Here is a 14,440-nt window from a genome sequence, read left to right as displayed (position 1 = left end):
GTCAGAGAGGCAGACTGTCCTCCTTTAGAGATGAGGAGCACAGTTCCTAAAGGAGGGAATGAGAACATGGCCCTCAGGGATCTGGAAGGAGATGGAGTTAAAGAAGAAAGGTCAGGTAAATTGAGAAGGGAAAGAGGTCCCAAGGATGGAAATCCTCACAGAGGCCACTCTCTTTTTAAAGGCCCAAATCTGAAAACTTCCCCTTTTCCATTAGATAAACTGCTGAAAATAGATGGGCTGCATTCTGTGTTTCTGCCACTCCTTGCTAAAGATAACTCCTTAAAGAACTTTGTAAATTTCACATAATTCTTCATTTGGATGAGATTAGCAGGACAATGTAGTTCAAGAAGGGCCAGACCTCATTGACCTCTTAGTATCTAGGGACTTAGTGAACATGGGGCTAGCAAAGGCATTATGGCCATATGTAAATTTTTTAATTGGTATATTACACCAGATACTGTTTATGCCTTAGTTTCATAACTTAATGTTAATTCATAAGAATTTCTTCATGTCATGAAGTATTCTTTGAAAACATTACTCCTGTTGCTATAAAATCATCATAAAGGTGCATCATAACTAATTAAAGCATTCCCTTCTTGGATATTTGAGTCCTACTTTTTTCTGTTATAAATAATGCTGCAGTGAACATCTTTGTATACCTTTTGTCATCATTTCATCACTTTCTTGGTTTGGATTTCTATACATGAGGTCACTGGGTAAGGGGTATGAAGCGTACAAGGCTCTTGAAATGTGTTGACAAATTGTCCTCCCCAAAGACCTCATCCCTTTATGTTCCCACTGTCGAGTATGCAAGTACCTGTCACATGATACCTTTGTCAACATTGTGCCTGTGATATTACAGGGGAAAATGTTTTATCCAATTAGCCAGGACACATGACTTGAACTTAACCATCTGCCCAAATGAAATTTGAGAAGTTTGGTTTAAACATGGAAACATGGAAAAGCTAATTGTACTTCTCACAGATGTGGCACCAGCAGAAAAAGGGAAAAATTGTTTTCAACATTTTATTTCCATCAGGAGAGAGGGCTTATGAACCCCAGGCTTCATTTCTCTTTCCGGAAAAGAGTATGTGGTATGAACTAGGTATGCTAGATCTCTATGGTTAACTGGAGAAACAGATAAAGATCTCCATTTCTCTTCATGCTCATGCCCTTAACTGGTACTTATTTACAGGGTATTTGGAAGAAGACAACATAGGGCATGTAAGCCTAGTCTATTTTAATGGCATCAGATGTTTTGATTCTTTAAATTTGTTGAAGGATTAAAAGAGTTGGAGCTAAGAGGCTCTGAACACTCATTTTGCTACATCCCCAAGTATCATTAAAATTTGACTTTCTTACTGATGTAACAAAATATTTAAACACACTGAGATTGAAATTCTAGGGAATAAAACAAGGCTGTTGCTGGCTTGTTCAAGGAAGTGAAGCCATTTAGACTGAACAGGAGGCCATAGAACCTCATTCATTCCAAATTTTAGAGTATTAGAGTTCCATCGTGGAAACGGAATGACCATTTCAGAAGAGATTCATAGCTCATGATGTCAGTGAACCTAAATTTTCAGAATTGCTCTTGGAGTGCAGACCTTAGGATGTGACCAAATATATATATAAGTATCTCCTCTATTAGTTTTGTTTGTTTGTTTGTTTTTTGTTTATTTCTTTGTTTGTTTTTTGGAGATGGAGTCTCACTTTTTGCCCAGGCTGGAGTAAGTGGCACCATCTCAGCTCACTGCAACCTCCACCTCCCGGATTCAAGCAATTCTCCTGCCTCAGTCTCCCGAGTAGCTGGGATTACAGGCATCTGCCACCATGCCGAGCTAATTTTTTTGTATTTTTAGTAAAGACAGGGTTTCGCCATGTTGGTCAGGCTGGTCTCAAACTCCTGACCTCAGATGATCCACCCGCTTTGGCCTCCCAAAGTGCTAGGATTACAGGTGTGAGCCACCATGCCCAGCCTCCTCTATTAGTTTTAAGAGGAGATGATTGATATAAAAGTTAACTATGTCCAGTAGAGTCATAGTATCCCTGAAATCATGTAGGCAAGTATATAAATCCCAGAACTACATGGACATTTATGGCTATGTAATGAAACACTAGGCCATAATTTTCTTTATAAAACAAGCAAAAAGCAGAATATCACAAATAGGGATATAAATCTAGAATTAGAATTTAGGTGTTCTCTGATTTAATATACACAACAGTTTTAAAGAATAGTTTAGCCTTCTAAAAACATATATCCTCACAAAATACATCAATGACAAATACTATGCCTAAAACTATATGCCTTTTTCCTAGTAATAAATGTAATTAATTTTTACAAAACCTTCATATGACATCTTAATTCCACATTTTTGAACAGCCTAAAGGTTTCACTTTCCATCACTGTATTTAAAAGTATGATACACATAGATAACGTTCTATTATAGGCATTATATAGGTTTGGAGAGCAATAAGTCTAGGTACAAATCCTGGCTCCATCACCCCATAAAGTTCTCTCCTTGACCTTTAAGAACCTACATAACGTGGAGAGGTCTGTCTTTGTGGTCTCACCTCCTACCACGTTCTTCCCCACTCATGATGCTTCAGCCCCATAGGCCTCCTTTGGTTCCTCAAGCACCTCAAGCTAGCTTCCCCCTTCACAACCTTCAGTGTTCTCTCTGCTTGAGCTACTCTCCCCTCACATCTTCACATCACTTGCTCTCTCACTTTATTCAGGCCTCTTTTCAAATGTCATCTCCTCAGAGAACCCTTCTCTGTCCATTCAATCAAAATAGCTCCCACCCTCGGTTACTCACAATCTCACTACTCTGTTTTTCTTTACTGTCTAAAATCATAAATTCTATTTAATCATTTATCCACGTATTCATTGACTTTCTTTCCAATAGTAAGCTCTGTGAGAACAGGAACCTTACCTATTTTGTGCCCTGATACATCTTCCATAGCTAAAACAACTTCTGATACATAGTGAGTGAATACTTTATAAATATTTTTAATGAATGGTTGAATAAATGAATGAACAAAAAATGATATGGGTCGGGTGCGGTGGCTCATGCCTGTAATCCCAGCACTTGGGGAGGCCGAGATGGGTGGATCATTTGAGGTCAGGAGTTTGAGACAATCTGGCCAACATGGTGAAACCCCATCTCTACTAAAAATTCAAAAATTAGCCAGGCGTGGTGTCGGGCTCCTGCAATCTCAGCTACTCGGGAGGCTGAGGCAGGAGAATCGCTCAAACTGAGGAGGTGAAGGTTGCAGTGAGCTGAGATCACGCCACTGCACTCCAGCCTGGGCGACAGAGGGAGGCTCTGTCTCAAAAAAAAAAAAAAAAAAAAAAGGTATGATAGGTCCATGTACAGATAATTGGAGAGTACAAAAAAAGATCACCTAATTTAAACTTTCGGTTGAAACAGAGTGTAACCAAAGGAGATTTCCCAGAGGAAGGTAAAATGTGAGCTGAATTTTAAAGGATCATCGGAAGAAAATGAGGATCCTAGGTCAAAGAAACAGACATGTAAGGATAGAGCGAAGAAAACACAGCTTAAATACTAACTGCAGGTGATCTGAAATGACTTGACAATAAGTTAAACAGGAGAAAATGGCTTCTCTATAGGTGGAGAAGTTGAGTACAGTCCTAGAAGCTCTATAGATAATTTGGATACCAAAAGTGGTAAAAACATTGTATTTCTAAAGCCCCCAAAGATGACAAAAATCATGTGGACTTTCTTTCTAACACAGTTTACAGCAAAACAGGAAGTTTAAAATAACATTTATTGGGGAACTCCTCATCTTCAAAATCCTCTGCATGTGCCCTGTTCACCTCCCTCTCATACACACTCTCCAACTAAGATCTGTCAGAAACTCAGGCCAGTTACCCTTTAAGACATCCAACAAGATCCATAATTATAAGCCAGCTTCTCTGATGGGATTAGAGACAGATTCTATATGGTGAGTTCATCTCACAGTAGCTGTATTTAATAATATCCAGTAATTGCTACTGTTACTACCTGTGTCTTGGCAGATGTTTTAAGTGGTAACCTCCTCCCATCCCTCACCCCTCTCACATGCCACACAATAAACTGATTGTCAGGGATACGATTTCTCATATGTATATTTTTAATGCTGCTACAATTGCCAACTTAACAGCCACATGTCTTCTGAACTTGCGGGCTGGGGCGGGGGAAGGGTATATGTTGCTTTGCAGCAGGTAAAATGGTCCAAACAAAAAACTATATCCCTGCCCAAGTAGTCTGTTATCCAAAAGCAAGAGTAGGCAAGCTTCAGAACATAGCAGAACAATACCCACACAATACAGGCAGATGGAGTGGCGTATGGCCACCACAGCTGGAAGACTTTGTGAATGATGCCCAGACCATTGCTAGTCTTTGAACACTTCCCCAGTTCAAAGTATAGAACACCATCTATTATCAACAAACTCCTAAAAGCCAAATGAGATGTTTAAGGTGTTCTTCAGTAGAGGTCATATTCCTAAGTGTGCAGACCTAAAATAGAACGCTTTCTGACAAAAAGTAAACTATTGCCCATTCACATTACCATCCACCCTCAATGGTAACACATTCTGTACCCTTGTTGTCAGAGGCAAGCACAATTTACTGACTTTTTGTGATACGATGCCATTAACCAGTGCTTAAATGGATACTTTAGATCAATGTTTTGGGTGGGCAAACAATGGAAAAGGGTGTAGCAATTACTCTCTTGCCTTATATTGACCAACCATTAAAGCCTGGTACTGTTATTGCCTATTTTGTTGCTAATGTTTAGGAGCAGTAGAAAGGTAAATGGGATATGGTGGAAAGATCATTGGAACTAGGGAGATAAGCTGTAAAATTCTTATCAAGCCACCTCATCTTTCTAAGCTCCACTTTTCTTTGCTATAAAGTGGGAATAAATAGTTGTATCTACTTCACTGACTATTTTAAAAATTAAGTAAGATAGTATAGGATCATCCAAATGTTAGAACTTATTATGTAACATCTGTTGTTTCTGTGTTCTTCTAAATTTCTGAGGAAGCTCTTAAATGACCCTATAAGCATTTTTATTTGTTGAGCTTTTTAAAATATGAATTTCCATTTTTAGAATAGTTTTAGATTTACAGAAAAATTAAGAAGATAGTATAGAGTATCCACACACCTCACACACCGTTTCACCTATTACTAACATCTTATATTAGTATGGTATCAATTTGTTACAATTAACCAGCTAATATTGACGAATTATTATTAAGTCTCAATTTTATCACATTTTCTTAGTTTTATCTAGCATCCTTTTTCTTTTCCAAGATCTCATGCAAGATACCACAGTCAACCTTAAATAACTAGATTCAGAAAATATGATTAAGGATAGAGTTTACTTGAACACAAATATTAAAGGTGGTCATGTGGAAACATTGACTCCAAATGAATGGGGTCAGGTTCCCAGGTGGAGAAGTTGAGGTTTCACTTAATAGGCAAAGGCAGAGAAATTTAACAGGATTACATTTTCCCCATAGATCAGTGCATATATTACAGCAATTTGATTGGTTACAGACTGCTACATTCCAAGGAAGCTTTTTACTTCAGAAGGAGGGGCAATGATCTGAGGGATTCTTATCTCTGGTGCTGTTTGGTCTTAACTTTTTTTTTTTTTTTTTTGAGACAGAGTCCCGCTCTGTCATCCAGGCTGGAGTGCAATGGTGTGATCATGGCTCACTGCAACCTCCACCTCCCCGACTCAAGCGGATTCTCTTGCCTCAGCCTCCTGAGTAGCTGGTACTACAGGCAAGTGCCAACACACTCGGCTAATTTTTATATTTTTGGTAGAGATGGGGTTTCACCACGTTGGCCAGGCTGGTCTCAAACTCTTGACCTCATGATCTGCCCACCTTGGCCTTCCAAAGTGCTGGGATTACAGACGTGAGCTACTGTGCCCAGCCTGGTCTTAACTATTTACGTGGGAAAAAAAACAGAAGTTGCTACTTCCTGCCATGTGACTCAGGCTGCAGAGTCACATCCCTCTCAAGGGTCAGAATAATTTAAAGTTTCAACAGTTTTAAGTTTGAATTATTCTATTTCACACCACATTACATTTAGCTGACATGTCTCCGTAGGCTACTTTTGCTTGTGATATTTTCTCTGACTTCCCTTGTTTTTGATGACATTGACAGATTTGGGGAGTACTGCTCAAGTATTTTGTAAGATGCCCCTCTAATGGACTTTGATGTTTCTCTCAAGATTATGCTGGGGATATGGGTTTGGGGAAGGAAGATTACAGAGGTAAAGTGTCATTTTTATCACATCAAATGAAGGGCACATACTATCAACATGATTTATGACTGTTGCTATTGACTTTGATTACCTGTGAGGTAGTATTTTTCAGGTTTCTCTAGCGTAAAGTTACCTCTTTCCATATTACATTCTTTGGAGAAAGTCACAATTTGCAGCTCACAATTAAGGAATGAGAAGTTATGCTCCCTGTATCTGGTTTTGTTCTTATCAAACAAAAGTAGCATTTCCATGGGGCAAAACTTGCCCACTTGCAATAGAGAGAATATTGGGGCTAAATGATATTTCTAAAGAGTTGGTATAATAAACTCACTCTTTTTTTAGAAGAAAAACTATAGTAAGAGGAGTTTTCTATTCCTTGCCTTGAAGATCATAAGTTTCCACTTTTTCTTTAAGATAATTTTTATCTTGAAGGAAAAAAAAGTTTATTTGTTAGGTTTGCCATTGAATGCTTGAGGGGGCCTGTCTTCTTCGTATACTCCTGTCTTTTCCTTCTTTTTACTTTCTTACCAGCATCTTCTCTAAAAGGAGAGCTCATACATTCATTTCTTCTTGTAGAACTTTCCACCATACTACTTCAAGTATGTTGTCTGTATAATTTTCTGAGAGAAAAAAAAATTAGAATCCAAAGCTTCTCTCTGAGGGAATATTACCTTTGAAGTTCAAGGAGGCGTCAGAATCAAAGCGAAATCTACAATTTATTTCCTTAGGACAAATTCTGGGAAGATAAAACTAACAAGATACAAAAGGAAAAATCTGTTTCAAACTGATAATAAATATGCTGTGATAAGTAGACAAAAGAAAACATGAGGAAGTCATGAAAAAAGTTACTTTGTTTACAGCGTTGGATTTCCCAAACCCCAGCAATATGGGCAGCCAAAATCACTGAATCTTTGTATCTCAAACTTTCCTAAGGAAACTTCAATTTTCAGAATACTAGTCTCCGAGGCAGAATAAAAACACAATAAACATACAAATACACACAGTGAAATCTGACACAAGAAATTTAGATAAATTAAACTAAGTCATTAATATTTTGTTTTAAAAGAAAGCTGTGTAGCAGTAAGCAACATTTTTTCTAACAATAGTCACGTGGATACACAGTTCTTGTCTCTTCTCTATCAAAAACATACACATATCCGGGAGAGAAATTTAGCACTTGGCTAACAAACCATTGAGACAATTTCTTTTTTAACAACAAAAACAAAACAAAACAAAACAAAAACAAAAACCCACCAAGATTAACAGCTTCTTTAGTCAAAGGCAATACAGCATAGAGGATCAATTATTACTTTTGGAACTAGAAAGATTGGATTTAAATTATAGCCTCTCCACTTACTAGCTATATGGTCCTAGATTGCTTATTTAACCTCCCTGAATCTCAGATTCCTTATCTGTGAAGTAGACACATTAGTGCCTACCTTGGGTGTCCTTATTACAATTAGAGATAAGGTAGTTGGAAACATAGCAAACAGCCTAATTGAAACATAGCAGGCTCTGAATTAGAGAAAGAGATGATGCTATCCCTGTCTTCACTGGGTTAATAAGCTAATAGAAGAAATAGAGATTAACCAAGGAATAGCAAAAATAAATGTAAAATTATCAAAATAATAAATTATACAAAGTGACTCAGAATTATTGAGGTATCATGGGAACTACATGGCTGGGAAAAGAAGTGTCTATTCTGTCATGGTCAATGGTAGTTCCATAAATTTTCTTTGTTTTTAGATTTACCTTGATTTTAAAAATTATAATGTTCAAACAGCTAAGGAACAGATAAGCTGTGAGATATAAATCACAATTTCACTAATTGAATGTATTTTCTCACTTTCTCACAGCTTTTTTCCTTGGAAACACCGGGAAGGGACATAGGGTGGCATGAGAGAACACTAGATCCCTGTATACTCCTCCTGGAGATCCCACCATTATGGGTTAAAAATAGAAGCTGTTGAATTGGTGAACTGGATGTAGTTAAAGCCCCACTGTAATTAGTGCAGGAGCCCCACAGATTGTTAATGAGGCTGTTTGAATTAGCACCTGCTCCTGCAAGGGTCCGTTTTGAGCCGGTTGGCAATCAGGTCCTTTGGGAGGGACCTGGGAGAGGGAAATGGGAGTGGAGGGAGTGGAGTCCCTGGGCTGTCTTGTAGGTGTTTTCTGAGAGTCTCTGAATCTATTTTATTTTCTGTTTATTTTACTACATGCAAAAGGCTGGGCCAGATGTTAAAGGATATGTAAAGGTGAAAGACACACCACTTGCCCCCCAAGAACTCACACAGAGGGGCAAGACATTTACACAAGGAACAAGTCTCCAAAGCATCTATGAAGCAACGCAGTTCAGCAAGAGAACTCTGACCTGGGAGTGAATCATGGTCCTTCTACTTTCTAGCTGTGTGATTTTGCAAAGTTGTGTAATCTTTCAAAGCCTCAGTTTCCTTATCTGTAAAATCAGGATTATTGGATATTTATGAGGAATAAATGATAGCCATGAGTAAAGTGGGCAGTATATCACTGGGTGAATAATAGGTATTCAGTAATTAAACTGACTTCAAAACCAAATAAACGCAAAAAGTGCAAAGAAATACCAATGAAATGCTTTGGAACTCCAGTGGAGGAAGGTGTCATATCAGGAAAAACTTTTTGGAAATGGTATGTGAGATGAACCTTATAGCAGTTGTCTGATTTTAAAAGGAGGCAATGTAGTTGGGGAAAAAGATTCCCAGGGACAGATGGCATAAGCAAAGGCACGAAGGCAGGAAAATCCGTGACACTCCAACTAGTAGATGTGTTTTTTGCTTAAGTTGTAGTTACATAGACCATAAGTCAGTCTCCAACCTCAAAAAGCTCATAGTCTAGTGGGGAGACAGACACACAAACTGAAATTGACAAAGCAATGTGACAGCAGTTGTGATAGAGGACTGCAAATGTGCTGTGGGAATCCAGAGGAGGCCCACTTGGATCAGCTGGGCTAGTGCTGACCAGGTGGTATATCAGAAGATGAAGAGAGTGTGCTGAGATTCTAGAGGATGATAGAGAAAATGCTGGGCACATGGCCCATGCTCAGTAGAAGTGCCAGACATAACATCATGCTAGGCACACAGGATGGGACCTAGGAGTTGAGAAACACGATGAGAACGAAAACTGGGTTGGTAGCACTAAAAGGGTAAGAACAGTGACCAGAGAAGAAGCAGGAATACGAGAGAAAAATGGCTGAATTCTAGAGCTTGAGGGTGGAGCCATTTAGTACTATAATGAAGCCTGAGATTAGCTGTGAACCTAGGTGGCTGAAATTGAGGAGAAGGGAGACACTGGAGATTAAGAGCTCAAAGATTACGGGGAGTAAGCAACTTGAAATATCACTGTTGTCTGATGATGACCCAGAAGGCAGAGATAGAAGGAAGCCTATGTGGAAAAGAAAAAATCAATAAGCCAAGTCTGAAAATCACTCCGAAAGAAGGAATTGTGTCCTGAAGGGCAATAGATGGCTTTGGTATTTGAAATGTGCTAGCTACTTACTGCTGAGCACCAGTTTTATGCCAGGCACTTTAGACTCATTATGGTATCTTCAGTTGTGTTGGTTAGGATATTGGTTAGGTTGCTGTGAAAGGAAGGTCCAAAATAACCACGACCAAAGTAAGATAGAAGCTTATTCCTCTGTCATGTAAAAGTCTGGGTATGTGGTCCATGGCTGCTATGACAACACATAATCATCAAGGTTTCAGAGGCTTTCTGTTTTGTTGTCCTGCCAATTTCTATCTCAGCTCCCACCATTACAGCTCCATGACATCTGCATTCCTGATAGTTGGAAAGGGCAGTAGATAGCATGGCCCAGAATCACTAAGAGTGACCAACATTCAAGGGTAGGAGGATTAGATTCCCCTCCTGGTAAGGGAGTGACAAGGTCACAATGCTGAAGAGCAGGTGGGTAGGAATATACATTAACCAGCTAATAAAGCAAGTTCTCTGTGAATGCCATTTTTTCATCTACCAGTATCCACAGAACAAATACTTTTTAAAAGTACGTATTTCCTTCTCCATTCTAAAAGGATTTAAGGGATACGTGTTAGAGTAGAAATGCCAGTAAAATGAAATAGTACTCAGAGATTTTGGTTGTCAGCATGTTGGAAATGCCCAGTGAACGGTAGCCATAGCCAACTGGGTTCTATTTGTGGATCTGCTTCTCACAAGCTGTGTGAATTTGAGCAGATCACTGAGCTTCTTTAGACCTGACTTTCCTCACCAGTAAAATGAGAAGGATAATATCAATAATTTCTAAGGTCCTTTCCAGCACTAAAACCTACATGAAGACTGAGTACTCTTTCTCTTATTTCCTGCTATCATGATTGGCCGAGTTATTGTCAACTACTAAGCAATTAATTATCTAGTCTATTAAGTGCAAACGACAACTGTTAAGGAGCAACTAAGAATAGTTAAAACTGTGAGAGCAAAGGCTCTAATCAAATGTTTCTGAACATATGCTCATGGGCTTACTTGAGAATAGCACTTATACATTGTTCGCATTAAAATCTCATGTGATGAAATATTAGAGATTGCACAAATTTTGTTGTATCCATAATAGTCAATAAAAGTATTATACAATGTAGCTTTACTCTGAAAGTGGAATACATTTACTTCACAGCTATGTAAAGTAGATATTTTTAAAAAGTACCTCATCAAGCTTTGATGTTCAGCTTTTCTAACTCCTGCTTCCTTAAAATTCAATACTGGAATCGTTTTGGTTCCCACCCCACCCCTGACCCGCTCAGAACTATCCCAGTAACCACCCTCCACCCACCTCCACATATACACATACACACAGCCAAGCTGCTTTGGATGCTCCTGCTCTGCACTCTAGAAGTCCCTCTTGCTTCTTTCTGTGTTGGTACTTGTTACACTGTATTGTCATTGTCTGTCATTTCCTCACCTACTGTCTCCTCAAGCTGTGATCATCTCGAGAACAGAAGACAACTCTACCGCCAGGGGTTAGAGTGAAGCATGGACATACTAGGTGCTCAATGAATTCTTGATAAATGACTACTGTTCCTTTGTTCCCCTTAGGAGATGTTGAAATGAATACAAGCCATGTTCTATCTTATGTCAAGTTCCCAAATTCTTCAAATATCCATAATTTCACATAAGCCAATTCTTATGTTGGTGTGCATAGTTGGAGTTTGTTTTGAATGTGCCCAATGCAGAGGTGAAAGCGGAAAGAGAAGCAACTAGTATTAAGCAGCCACTTTACATATTTTTTCCAATAACTTTAAAAATCTTCATCTTCATAGCAACCTATAAGGTAAGTACTATTATTTCTATTAAATACAAACTGAGGCTCAGAGAGAAAAAGGAACTTGCCAGGGATCATGCAGCTCCTGAATAACAGAGGTGGAATTCATCTGACTCTAATACTACACAGCACTCCACAGGGAGGAGCTGGGCTAGGGGTGTGGGTGGAGACTCACTCTCATGCTCTGAAACCTCTGTTTTAAAATCGACCTATCCCCTACATTTATGCTTACTAACCCTGAATTTTAGCTCTTTACATGTAGGTTCAGGAACAAGTGCTCCCCACCATAACTAATACCTCTATTCTTCACCATTCATTATTTGAGCCATGGAGTTTACATGGATGCTATTGTTAAGTTGTTCTCATTAAGAGAGAAACAGGGCGGGACAGGGGAGGAGTGTGGCAAATCAAATCCTCAGGTCAGATCAACAAGATGAACAAAGAAACACAGGTGCCCTTATAACTGAGGTGCACAATGAGCTTGTAATGCCTTTGTGTGAAGATTTGGGACTTTTAAAGAAAAATAACATTGTCCTTAATACAGGAATTGCCTTTCCAAGGAAGAAAGTAAGTTTCCATGCTCTTACTGATTGCTTTGTTACATGAAGTTGACTATTCTAGAGCCACAATATGACTAGTAATTGTAAAATTGTAGATTTTACACTTTTACAAATTTGGGCAAAATGATCACAGATACTATTTATGGTTTGTATTGGGAAGGAATATAAATTAAAAATTTGCTTTGGAGATTTTTAACATAATTCCCAAACACTTACTTTAAAATAGTTAATACTATCCTGATAATATTTTAATTATGTACATATATGTATACAGTCATATAAATACATGAGTAAGCCTAAAAAATTTTTCAACTGATGAGAAACTTTTTTTCCTATTACATGGTTCTTAATTCTATGATGATGTACTATTTTGATAAAATTTTTCATGTAAGTGGTATTACCTTAATATATTTGATTCCTAGACCTTTCTTAGATTACTTCTGAAATATCAATAAGATAAACAGAAATTATAAAATTGGAGTTTTATTTTTAAAGTCTGTCTGTGGAGTTTTTCAATTGTTTTTGAAAGAGCTAATAAATCCAGAGAATAGATTAAATCATTAAATATAATAAATAAAATGTACAATAAAGTCCTATGTATGCCAGATTTTTTATTTTGAAGAATTCATAGCTGAGCTGACTTTGGAAAAGTTAAAACTGAAAGAATTAATAATCTTTGTATGTCTTGTGTCTGGATTTAACTTCTGTTTTAGTAATATGAGCATATGTAAATGCTACATGGGTTTCTTTTAAATAGGGACAGCTTTCCACTATGAATTATGACAGGTCACACATTTACACAACCTTTTAGTGTTAAATAACAATATGTTTATAAATCAATATAAGGAACACATACTAAAATCTTTATATTAGAATGTGACAAAGAACTTAAAATTTTTTAAATTTGTAATCATTTTTACCAGGGACTGTTCTTAATGCTTTCTGTATGTTAACTTATTTAATCCTCAGAACAAACCCATGAAGACAGTTCTAATATTATGCCTATCTTACAGATGAGAAAACTGAGGCACAAAGAGGTTAAGTACGTTACCCAGCATCACAGAGTTACTAAGTGGTAGAGTTGTGAATCAAACCAAGACAGGCTTTAGAGCCCATGCCATTACCCACCACACTAAACAGCCAAATTAGATTCCCTGGAGAGGTGATTTCAGTAATAAGATGGTTATAAAGAGCAAAACTTGCTACAGGGTTCTGTCTAAATCATTAAAAACAATAATGTGCATCAAGTTTTTGTACATATGCCTACCAGTGTTAGGCTATGTGCTTTAAATGATCCCTTGCACTTAATCCTCACAACCACACTATGATATGTTTATCTAGCTGTGTAAATTTGGGCAACTTATTTAACTTCCCTATTTAAGCCTCAGTTTCTTCATCAGCTGACGTGGGGAAGATATTCTAGAGTGATTAGCACAGTGTCTAGTACAAAGTAAAGTCTTAATAAATGTCAGCTATTAATATCATTACTGTTTTTAGGCTTTAGAAAGATCAAGCAACTTGTTCAAGATGACATATCTTGAAGAGGAAAGAGCTAAGATTTGAACTTAGGTTTCATCAATACCCTAACTACAGTGGTTAAGACTATATTCTTTACTATGCTAAACTGCACTGAATTTTTGCCTGCTGGCCTTTGCCACAATGCTTTGCTCATTGTAGTTATTTTGATAATAATTAGAGATAGTGATACACTAAAACTAATGTTTTATTTTAATTCTAACATAATAAACATTTACTACTTATTTTTAAAAAAAACGCAGGCAAAAGGGAAATATGAATAATGCATAATCCCACCTTCCAAAATAACCAGTTACCCTTTCAAAAAACAGGATCATTCTGAAGATACAATTTTATGAACTGCTTTTCTCACTTTGAAATATATTGTGAACAACTTTTCATGTTGATATTCATCACCTGTATCATTCCTAATGTCTCCAGAATATTCCATTGTGTGATCAGTCTTCTTTATTGACTGATCTGAAAAATCAGTCAACAAAGATGTTCACAATATCATGTTGACTGATAGAAAAGTTATAAATAATATTGATAATTTTTCCATATTTCAAAGAATGCCCCAGCAAAAATCATAGACCCAAATCTTTGAACATGTTAATGATTATTTACTTAAAATAAATTTATAAAAGTGGAACTACTGGATCAATGGATTTGAGTTAGCAGAATTTTGAGTTGGTATATCCCCAACTGCTCAGCAGCAAAATTCCTTTGTATTATATAACCAAAGAAGATTGTAGGAAAAAAGCTTTTATAGCCATCAGTGATTG

This window comes from Gorilla gorilla, chromosome 1, assembly GCF_029281585.2.
Source record: "Gorilla gorilla gorilla isolate KB3781 chromosome 1, NHGRI_mGorGor1-v2.1_pri, whole genome shotgun sequence".
NCBI classification, from domain to species: domain Eukaryota; kingdom Metazoa; phylum Chordata; class Mammalia; order Primates; family Hominidae; genus Gorilla; species Gorilla gorilla.
The sequence above is the reverse complement of the archived record's forward strand: the minus strand, read 5'-3'. Positions refer to the sequence as shown.